The sequence below is a fragment of the Boleophthalmus pectinirostris genome, unplaced genomic scaffold (genome assembly GCF_026225935.1).
Source record: "Boleophthalmus pectinirostris isolate CB_2022bp ecotype Guang Dong unplaced genomic scaffold, ASM2622593v1 HiC_scaffold_22, whole genome shotgun sequence".
NCBI lineage: Eukaryota > Metazoa > Chordata > Actinopteri > Gobiiformes > Gobiidae > Boleophthalmus > Boleophthalmus pectinirostris.
In genome coordinates this window covers 14871571-14882536 of record NW_026571190.1, presented here as the reverse complement: position 1 = coordinate 14882536, position 10966 = coordinate 14871571, and positions in this window count along the sequence as shown.

The window sequence follows — 10966 nt, the reverse complement described above, 5'->3', positions numbered from 1 at the left end:
CACTTTGTGGAAACCGTCTGACCTCGCAGCATTAGGATTCGTTTGCTCAATGGTAGGCGGGTACTTTTTTTATTTAAACAATCATTGCTACTTGGACGTGACGTATGTAATGCGACAAATCCTGTAGGAAGAAGGGCAATAACATCTTTCCTCTTGACAAAATTCACCAAACATTCTCTTTGTTCCAGCTTTTAATCCTCGATCTCGGTAATTGTTGCCAACACAGAATGTACAGCTTCGTCTACATTTATCTCGACCGCTTTGTTTACTGTCGTGCTGTACCACAAAAGGGACCCAGACAGACGACTGAGTTTGACATCATGGCTTCACAGCTCTTCACTGATTGGCCAGTGCGCGGTCTACAACTTCCAGGGTTGTTGCAAACTGTCTAGTACAGGGGTCTCCAACCTTTTTCCTCTGGTGAGCTACCTTTACAAAAAGAAAATGCCAGAGATCTACTCATTTTAACGGCCACAGGAAATAAAGTTTACCTAAGAGCCATGGCAATGCTTAGATGGGGTACAATTACATAAAACATAAACCACTATTTATTCATGAATGATGGATTTACAATAATAATATGCATTTAATTCATTAAATTTGAGTTATTCAGGCAGTGTTGGGAAAGTTACTTTTAAAATGTATTCCCCTACAGATTACAGATTACATACCCCAAAATGTAGTTTGTAACGTAATCCATTAAATTACTTAAAGTGAGTAACGTAATCTGAATACTTTGGATTACTTGATTTGCTGTACAGAAGCAAAGATGAGGATATCGTTACATAAGATATTTTATCTGCTAAAAGGAAATAAAAAGCCCAGACTTTCCTTAACCGTATTAAAAATATTATTGATAGAAGACGAGGAGGCACGTCTGCCCAGCATGGTTTAGTCCTGTTAAATCCTGTTTTAGTCCTGGTTTAGTCCTGGTTTTAGTCCTGGTTTTAGACCTGGTTTAGACCTGGATTAGATCTAGTTTAGATCTAGTTTAGACCTGCTTTTAGTCCTGGTTTAGATCTAGCTAGACCTGCTTTTAGTCCTGTTTTAGTCCTGTTTTAAGCCTGGCTTAGTTTTGGCTTAGTCCTGGTTTAGTCCCAGTTTAGTCCCGTTTAAAGCCTGGTTTAGACCTGGTTTAGTCCTGGTTTTAGACTTGTCTTAGACCTGGTTTTAGTCCTGGTTTTAGACCTGGTTTAGATCTAGTTTAGATCTAGTTTAGACCTGGTTTTAGTCCTTGTTTTAGTCCTGGTTTAGATCTAGTTAGACCTGCTTTTAATCCTGTTTTAGTCCTGTTTTAAACCTGGCTAAGTCTTGGCTTAGTCCTGGTTTAGTCCCGGTTTAGTCCCGTTTTAAGCCTGGTTTAGACCTGGTTTATTCCTGGTTTTAGACCTGGTTTAGATGTAGTTTAGACCTGGTTTAGTTTCCGGGAATGAGTGGTATTTAAAAAAAATAAAAATAAGGGATATAGCCCAAAATGTGAAAACAGGAAAATACCACCATGTAATCCATTTGTTTGAACCAAGTAACTGTAATCCAATTACCACTCACTGAAACAGTAACTGTAACCGAATACAGTTACTCATAATTTGTACTCTGATTATGTAACTCAGGTACATGTAATCTGTTACTCCCCAACACTGTATTCAGGACAATACATGTAATTCAGAAATCCCTTGGTGAGCTACTTGGAAGGCAGTGGAAAGCTCCTGAGCCACAGGTTGGAGACCCCTGGTTTAGTGTATTCTGATTCCTGACCTAATCGCTGGAGAACCTGGCTAATGTAAATAGCTCGATCCACTAAATAATCTTTTCTGCCTTATTCTGTACATACAAATAATCAGTAGACACAGCCAGTCTTACTTACAGTTATAATTCACAATGTATTCTTTTACTCGTTTTAAAACTTCCATCTATTGCCGTATTTAAAACTGTGTTACGTTTCACTCACTGTTTCAGATGTTGTTACTGTATATTTTCACAACAGTCACTTGAACTTAACACCAGCATGCTTCACAGTTCACAAGCGTTTGTGTGAGCAGAGAAACCAACTTTAAAGCTTCAACAATTCGGATCTTGTATGTCAGTGGATATGTCGTACGCGGTCAAAAAACAGATTCTGGTCACTATGCAAATATTCACACCTATAGGCTCTATTCACGCTTACCGGAAGACGTTTGGAAACATGTGGATGACGACGACTTCCGGTGTAGTTACTGACACTGGGCATGCGATAAAACAATGGATTTAGCAGCAGCGGTCTTCACAACCTGCGTGAGCTTTCCATGGGGAACATAAAGGAATACTTTTTTTTTAATTTATAAAAGGGAAAAAGGAAATAATACAATGACATCTAAGAAAACCGGGCCATTTTCTCAGTTTTCCCAGAGAGTTACTATCGCCGACAGAGCCCAAAGGAAGACGTCGTGTGCATGTTTCCAAAAGTCTTCCGGTTTTGTGACGTAAGCAAGAACAGAGCCCATTGCACAAACCTTCAGCTATTGCACCGTATCTATATTTTTTTATTTCTGAAAATGTTACTAGAAATGGATGTAGATGCTCTGGTCAATAACTTAAATTGCCGGTACCCAATTTTTCCGTGTGTTTGAGCAAAATCTGTCTTGCCATAGTCCATGTTCATGTCTGTCTGCATCTAACTGTAAAGTGTTTTATTGTCTGATAATCAGGAAATGTGCCGTTAACATGCTTATTGTTCTTAGCAGTATACCGTAATGACAAAACTATGCTCCAAACTGCAAAAATTTTAACTGTCTCTAACAAAAAACAGGACACAGGTTGATCAAGAGAAGCAAAATAAAATCAAGATCTATCCATCCATTTTCTTTAGCTTATCCGAGGCCGGGTCACGGGGGCAGCAGTCTAAAATCTAAGATCTAAAACCAAGATACATATGCGTATTCCTTTTGGTGTTTTGATGACTCTTTCCAACTGTCCAGAGCAGATCGGATCCCAGTGTGTAGACAACCATGATGAACTCTGAGATAGTTCCGTGACTGTCAGAATGAAAATACTATTAAATAAATCCTGAAAGCAGACAGAGCAGGAGAGAGGAGGGGCTGGGGTTATGTGGTGGGCTGCTCCTGTCAATGTCTCAAATCACAGGCAACTTCTACAGGACAAAGACTGAGACATGACAGAGCTACAACTCCCCCTGCTGGACGAAGAGGAGACTACATGAGACTACAAAGTACAGCTCTATGAGTCATGAGATTAGGAACAGTTGTTTGAAAAGGTGGAATCCAAAAATCTCCAAGTTTTTATTGAATCCATGAACTTGTGTAACTTCGACAAAATGATTTCAGTTCTTAAATAGCCACAAAAATATTCAAGATTAAGGTCAAGACACCATTATCCCCATATGAAAATGTGTCCTCTGCATTTGACCCATCAGTGCCATTGGCAAACTTAGGCTTGGTCAGGACTACTTTACTTGAAGGATTTAGGATACAAACCTTCAACATTTTATCGCTAATATTCTTCTCACTGGTTATTGTTTTGGCCATTCTTGCCGTGGATCTAAAATCACAAAAAAATTAAGAAAAATCTCTCAGAAATGGTATGCTGAGTTAATGCTTTTAGTTGTTTTACAGTGGCAGTGCCTTCTCTTTCAGTGCTAAATTTCATAAGGTGTATTTTATTGTATAGAAGACTTCTCAGTGCATACCAAAGAAAACATGTCAGAAAAACAAAAGACCTTCCTCTGCATCCAAAAGTGATCAGTATAGTGTGTTTCTTAGACTGCCCGAAGTGACTGATTTTTTGACCAGATCTGAACGGCACAGATCCGAATTTTTCAAATGCGACCCAGACCACTTGGGCTACGTTCAGATGTTTGGTTTTTTTAATGATGAGGTCGTTTTTCCTGAATGTGAAAAGATCGGATCACTTCAGGCAAACTGTGGAATCCGATACATCATCCAGACTTCAGTCTGAACAAAAAGATACAAACGTCGCGCTGAGATACAAGGAAAACCATAAAATCGGACCACTGTAAAAGAAATAACCACATTCTGGATTGGGACGGGGTCGGGTCATTGGATCGATAAACAAGAAGTTCAAAAGCTGGATCAGGGAGGCCACTGAAATAAGGACAGCATTAACCGTGATGATGGAGCGTTCCTCCTTTCACACACCTGGGACATCCTCCTCCAGGGACCACCGGGTGACGGGGGGGCGTGGTCAGTCTGAGTGACCTGCAGGTCCATCAGGCTGACCACGCCTACAGGAAGTAAGAACAGCTGATATACGACACGTCACCAACACCGGGGACAGTTCTGAAGATGTCTCGCAGCAGCAGTCGAAACATGTCAACAAGGTAAATACATTTTACTAGAGGTGTAACGATATCCAAGTCTCATGATACGATATCGTCACGGTATGAACCTCACGATATGATATTTATTATGATATTGTGGGAAAGCTCACGATATATATGGGAGGCTCTCGATTAGGGATGTAACAATATCCAAATCTTTCTGTAAGATATTTTCACAATATACATCTCACTGTTCGGTATTTATTGTGATATTATGTGGAGGGCAACAAAACTGTCAGTACACTACTTTTTCCTCTTAAAATGCCTTGACAAGACTTAATCTAACGAACTAAGACTTAAAAGTGCTTAGAACTGTTATTTCTTCATGTAGTCTGCACTGAAATGGAGCAAAGGATCATGGTCTATGTAGTTCCCTCTGTTTTTTAGTTGTTGCTGCACCATAACTCTGAATTCAAGCAAAGACACTTGTAATTCGATATATTGTGATGGTCCACGATATTATTGTGAGAACTTTGACGATACGATATCACAATATTTCGGCTGTTGTTACATCCCTACACTTTACTGTATCATCAGCCCAAGAAGTTAAAAGTTAAACAAAGTTAAACTGTGGAACATTTCAACTGACAAATGGGTAGCAGAGACTCTCCACCAAAAGTACTACATCTTTATTCATGTCTAATGTTTAGTCATGAGAATATTTAGTTTTTGACATACAAAAGTAAATGTGTTGGAAAAATGTTCATAGTATCATTTTGGATGAGTTATACATTTTTGAACTAATAAGTGGGAAACAACAATGTAAAGTAAAGTAAAAATACCATTAACATATTTTTAATGCATTATGTTGCTAAGTTAGAATGTGCAAATAAAGGTTACAGCAGTTATTACAAACTTGAGCAAATTATAGTGTTTTGAGTAAAAGAATTGTGGTACATTGACAGAAAGTATGTCTACTTTTGTCAAATTTGTTTAAGGGGCCCGTACATAATTAAATTGTTTTCTGGTGTATGGAATAATGTTGTTTCCTCATCAAAAATATACCTGGAGTTGTGTTTTGTTTCATTCACACATGTTAAACACACACTCCCTACATACTTAAGCTGTGTTCTTCTCTTAAACAGAAAAACACCCTGTTCCACCTTGTGATGTCACGTGGTATCGCAGGAAGTTCTCCACTGTATTCTAAACTCCATGCACCTTGTCGAGAATCCTCTGGATAATTTCAGCCCTGGAATTGTCAATCTCTACTGAACAAAAGGTAAAATATAGCTGTAAACTTGAAAACTACAGCTTCATGACATCACAAGGTGGAACAGAGCATTTTGAGGTTTGGAGATGTAGACAGACTAATAATAAAGGGTTACTCAAACATGTGTGAAAGAAACAAAACACAACTCTAGGTCTGTTTTTTATTGAGGTAACAGCATTCTAACATGACTAACAGCTCATATGTCAATTTTGTGTAATATAGGACCTTTAATCTTATGCTTTTTTTTTTTTTTTTTTTTATTCTTATTCATATACTTGGGCCAAAAAATAAAATAAATAATAATAATAATAATAAAAAAAATAAATAAATAATAATAATAATAATAATAATAATAATAATTGTTGTTATTTTCATTTCTATTATGATTTAATTTATGTTATATGTTCCATTGTATATGAATGTAAATCTTGCATAAATAAAATATACAGTATATCATTATTTCCATGTTTTTATACAAGTTTACAAAGAAGGGCACCACTCGTTTCTTCAGTCCTCTCTTCTACTCTTCTTGATCAAATCATCGTTTCCTATACAGTTCATACTTGAGCACAGATAGCGCCCGCAGAGGCAGCATGTTGGTGGACGGGTCAGGCCGGTGCCCTCTTCCCCTGGAGACACTCTGGAGGTGCTCCTTGTTAGCTGTGGCTCTTCTCTGGTACTTGACTTCTACTATAAATAATCACTGGTCCCTACTCGTCCTCTCTGCCCTCCACAGTGTGTAAGGCTTGCTAGAAAGTGCAATCAATACTCTGCTTTTCTGTCAGTAGATGTTGTTCCTCCAAACAAAGACGATTTATTAGTTTTAGGTTAGTTATTTGCATTTGTTATTACGCAAAATTGACTCTTGTGAGCTTTGAGTCAGGTTATAGTGTTCGAGTAATCCTTTATCTCCAAAGGTCAAAATGATCTGCTCCAGCATGTGATGTCATGAAGTGGTAGTTTTCAAGTTAACAGCTACATTTTACCTTTTGTTCAGTAGAGATTGGCAATTCCAGGGGTGAAATTATCCATATAGTGAAGGTGTATGGAGAGGAGCACTTCCTGTATTACCACAAGGTGAAAAATAATGTTTTCAGTTTTCAGCACTCTAAATCTGCAGGGTTTGTGTGTTAAATGTGTGAATGAAACAAAACACAACCAAAACACACGTTGGAACATTCTTACTGTAGATGGATCCGTTTATAATATTCAGTATTTCACTAGACAAAAGAACATGGTTTCTGGCCAAATACGAGTCAGGTTTGTGGAGATGCAAGCCCTCTCACAGTATAAGAACAAGTTTTCAGTGCTATACACAACCAAAATGAAAAGATAAGCCTTAATCATTTTTAGCCTTAGTTATTTTTTAGCTAAAAGTTGCATAGTATTAGCCAGGTCGGCACCACCTAGTGCTTGCGCTCAATTTCATTTCCCTCCAGTGACTAGTTCAGGAATCAAAATACAATAGACAGTTCGCAAAAACCCCGAAAGTGCAAGTTCAGTCACCAGCCAATCGAAGAAGAGCCATATGTTCAATGTTGTCAACGATTCCCAAGATTGAGGATTTAAAGCCGGAACAAAGAGAATATTTTGGTGAATTTTATCAAGGGGAAAGATGTTATTGCCCTTCTTTCTACGGGATTTGGGAAAAGCTTAATATACCAGTTAGCCCTGTTAGTGGCGCCTTACATACGTCATGACCAAAGAGCAGCGATTGATTAAATGAAAAAAGTACCTACCTACCGTCGAGCAAACAAATTCTAACACTGCGAGATCAGACGGTTTGTACAAAATGAAACGAAGTAAAACCGGCTGATGACTCAGGCTAGTAAACTATGGCTTTAATTTCCCAAAATCGTAATACTTTATTGGTTTACAAGTATAAATCCTCCATTCATCATTGATGCGTAACAATCAAATCATTAAATTTGCCCATGATGACATTACCAGTATGGATGTTTTCCATTATTTATCTATTTTATTTATTGATAGAAAAGCCCAGCTCTGTGTCTGCTCTGGTGGTATCTCTGGTGCAGGTGTCAGTATGATGTATGTGCATAATAACCAGGAGAGGGCAGCATCATGAAATGTACTAAATAAATAATACCTCCCACATGTCAGCACAGGGTTTCCTCTCCCATATTTCAAACACTGGGATGTCATGAAGCATAGAGTGATTCCCCACTACTATAAACTCTATCATCCGTATCAACCGCTAGATGAATTGTGGATATTTTTGTATTGTTTTTAAGTATTACTGTATTTAACCATCACGACTGAACTGAACTGAACTTTGCTGAGATGTGTAACTTTTCTTTAGGATGTTCTGTCACAAACTTCTCTTCATAAAAGTAGTTGTTCTTGCTCAAACCTGTGAGCTGTAACTTGGGCTGGTGGTGTCAGCTTGTCTCCACCGACTTTAAAGGCTCTGTACCGATGTTTGTTTGTTGTTGTTTGTTTATTTTGTCTCACTCCTGTATATATATATCGTACAAGCAGCTCATGAGGTCAAAACAAGTCTGCATCTAATTTTAAAGTGTGTCACTGACCGATAATCAGGAAATGCATATTAACAGCTTAGTTGTTTTTGCTTTACTGTAACAGCGATGTCACTCCGCTCTGGTTCTGGAGAGCTGAGAAAAGTGCTTAGTGATACTTTGCAGCCAACATTTCTTGGAAGTGTGATGCTGACTTTAGGCACTGCTCTGTCTGAAGCTCTGTTACTTGAATTACAGTCACCATTTGTGTTGAAATTCAAACCCCTAAACAGAACCATGAACATGTTTGTATGTGGCCATACCAGTTTGTCAAAGCCTGATCCTGTCAGATCTCAGAAGCTCAGCAGGGCTGGGCCTGGTTAGTACTTGGATGGGAGACCACTGAGAAAATCAGGCGCCACAGTGGAGCGCCAGCCGTAAAACCTGTTGTTGTGTCCTTAGGCAAGGGATTTCACCCACATTGCCCAGTATGAAAGTGGTGTGTGTGAGTGATGGTGGTGGTTTGAGAGGCCAATGGTGCAGATTGGCAGCCTCGCTTCCGTCAGTCTGCCCCAGAGCAGCTGTGGCTCCAATAGTAGCTTACCACCACTGGGTATGAAGTGAATGAATAATGCTCTGTAAAGCGTCTTTGAGTGTCCAAAAAAGCACTATGCAAAAATGATGCATTATTATTTGAGTTTTCAAACAATCTTAAAACTTTTTTGACAGTGTTTGCTAATGTGTGCATTCACTGTGTCACCATGGTAACTCCTAAGCATTCCACCATTAAAGAGAGGCCTACATGTAGAACACCCCCGGGGGGATGTGCCTGCAACGTACCAATTATTTATAGCAGTGAATAAAGAGGATGTTTAAAATGGACTAAAACTGTTTTTCACATTTTTAAGGCAGAATAAGATACTGTGGAACAACAGAAAAGTTACATAATGCAACCCTATACTAGCCTGATTCATCAGCTGGACTCAATTCAGCATTAGAATTCATTCGCTCGACAGTTGGCGGGTACTTTTTTATTTAACCAATTGCTGCTATTTGGTCGTGACATACATGTAATGCGCTGCATTACATGCCGTGGCTAGCTGGGATATTAAGCTTTTCCCAAATCCCGTAGGATGAAGGGCAATAACGTCTTTCCTCTTGATAAAATTCACCAAACATTCTCTTTGTTCTGGCTTTAAATCCTCGATCTCAGGAATCGTTGCCAACACAGAATGTATGGCTCTTCGTCCACATCCATCGCCACTTTGTTTACTGTTGTGCTGTACCACAAAAGAGACACAGTCATGGACTCACAGCTCAGTTCTTGCAAGAGAGAAATGAATTTGAGCGGAGGCAGTAGGTGGAGTTGCCTGGCTAGGTCTATACACCTGAGTTTCTATTGCATATTCAACAAAGTACAATCCTCGTCTAATCTTTATATTGTAGTTTTAACTTTGCAATCTGTTACAGTGCACAGATGCTTCACTTACTGTACTATACTCATTTGAATTCAATGACTAACACATCCAATAATCACCCGGTTTTTAGAAAAGGCCACATTATAAGCTGCTAAACAATCCAGAACACGACATGAATATGGAGATATCGGAGAGGATGTGTGAAATGCTGTAATGAGCAGGGAATACCAATGTGATTCTATTTACACATTGTTTATCCAAAGCAGCTCCCATACCAAAGATCCTAACTGTCCAGCACGCATACTGATCTGTGCATGAGCTTCTTAACACACCATACATGGATCTCTATAATCTACATGCCAGAAAAGTTACACAGAGCAGCTTTAAAATCACCTGTTTCTAATAGAACTCCACATTAGCCTAACAAGCTAATAGGCCCATTACATTTAGTGCTCCACATGTTGCCATTATTTTAATTGAACGTGCCGCTGGGGGACATTAAAGAAGACGTGATCAGAGGAGGTTTGAGCGTGGAATCAATTATAGCTGATGGAGATGTGTCCAATCAACCCAGGTTAAAGTCATATCAGTATTTTACCACTGGATCAGATGAATAAGACATAAAGAAATCTGATGTAATGGCAGAGGTGGTGAGTATGAGCTGCTTTTACTTGTGTCTTTTGTGAAGCATTTGTACATCAAGGAATTATTTTTGCTTTTTTTCTCCCTTAATAAAAATGTAACTTATAGAACTACTTGACTTCTGGAAAGATTTGAAAGATGTGTTTCCAGTACCTTACCCTGAGATGATTTTTATTTGTTGTTTTAAACTTTTGTCTAGTTGACAGAATGGATTGTTGTTTACTCTGGATTATTCTGGGACATCTGAGGGAATATTCTTTACCGCCGACATTTCTTATTTGTTTTTTTTTGTTTTTTCCACAGTTCAGTGCAATTGTCTTTCAGCCAGATGTACAGTATTTTCATATTTCATTGTCTTTTTTTAACTCCAGAATGTTGAATCCTCATGAAAAAGATATACCTGATGATGATTACATGCCAGTGTTAATATTACTGTAAGAGGAAAAGTTTTTAATTTATTCATGATTATTGCAATTTATTTATTTATTTATTTCATTTTTACTACTTTCTATGTTTTAGATACATGTGGAAGACGCTGAATATATGAAGGATATATATGTTGAAATACTTTTCGACAAAGCAAAGGGTGGGTAGGATTTGAATATAAAATAAATGTATATAAAAAAAAATTGTAGGGTTATTTAACCTTTTTTTCTTAGCTACACAATTCCATATATCTTACTTTACATATCTGATGTTGTCAGTGTGTCAAAATGTTGTAAAAAAATAATGAAAAACACACATTGAATTAGATGGTGTGTCCAGCCTTCTGAGTGGTAGTGTTTTGAATGATTCCAAAATAAACTAAATAAACTAAATCTGATGTTACGTCAGAAACTCTCTAAGCCAGACATGTCAAACTCAGGCTCGGGGGCCAAATTTA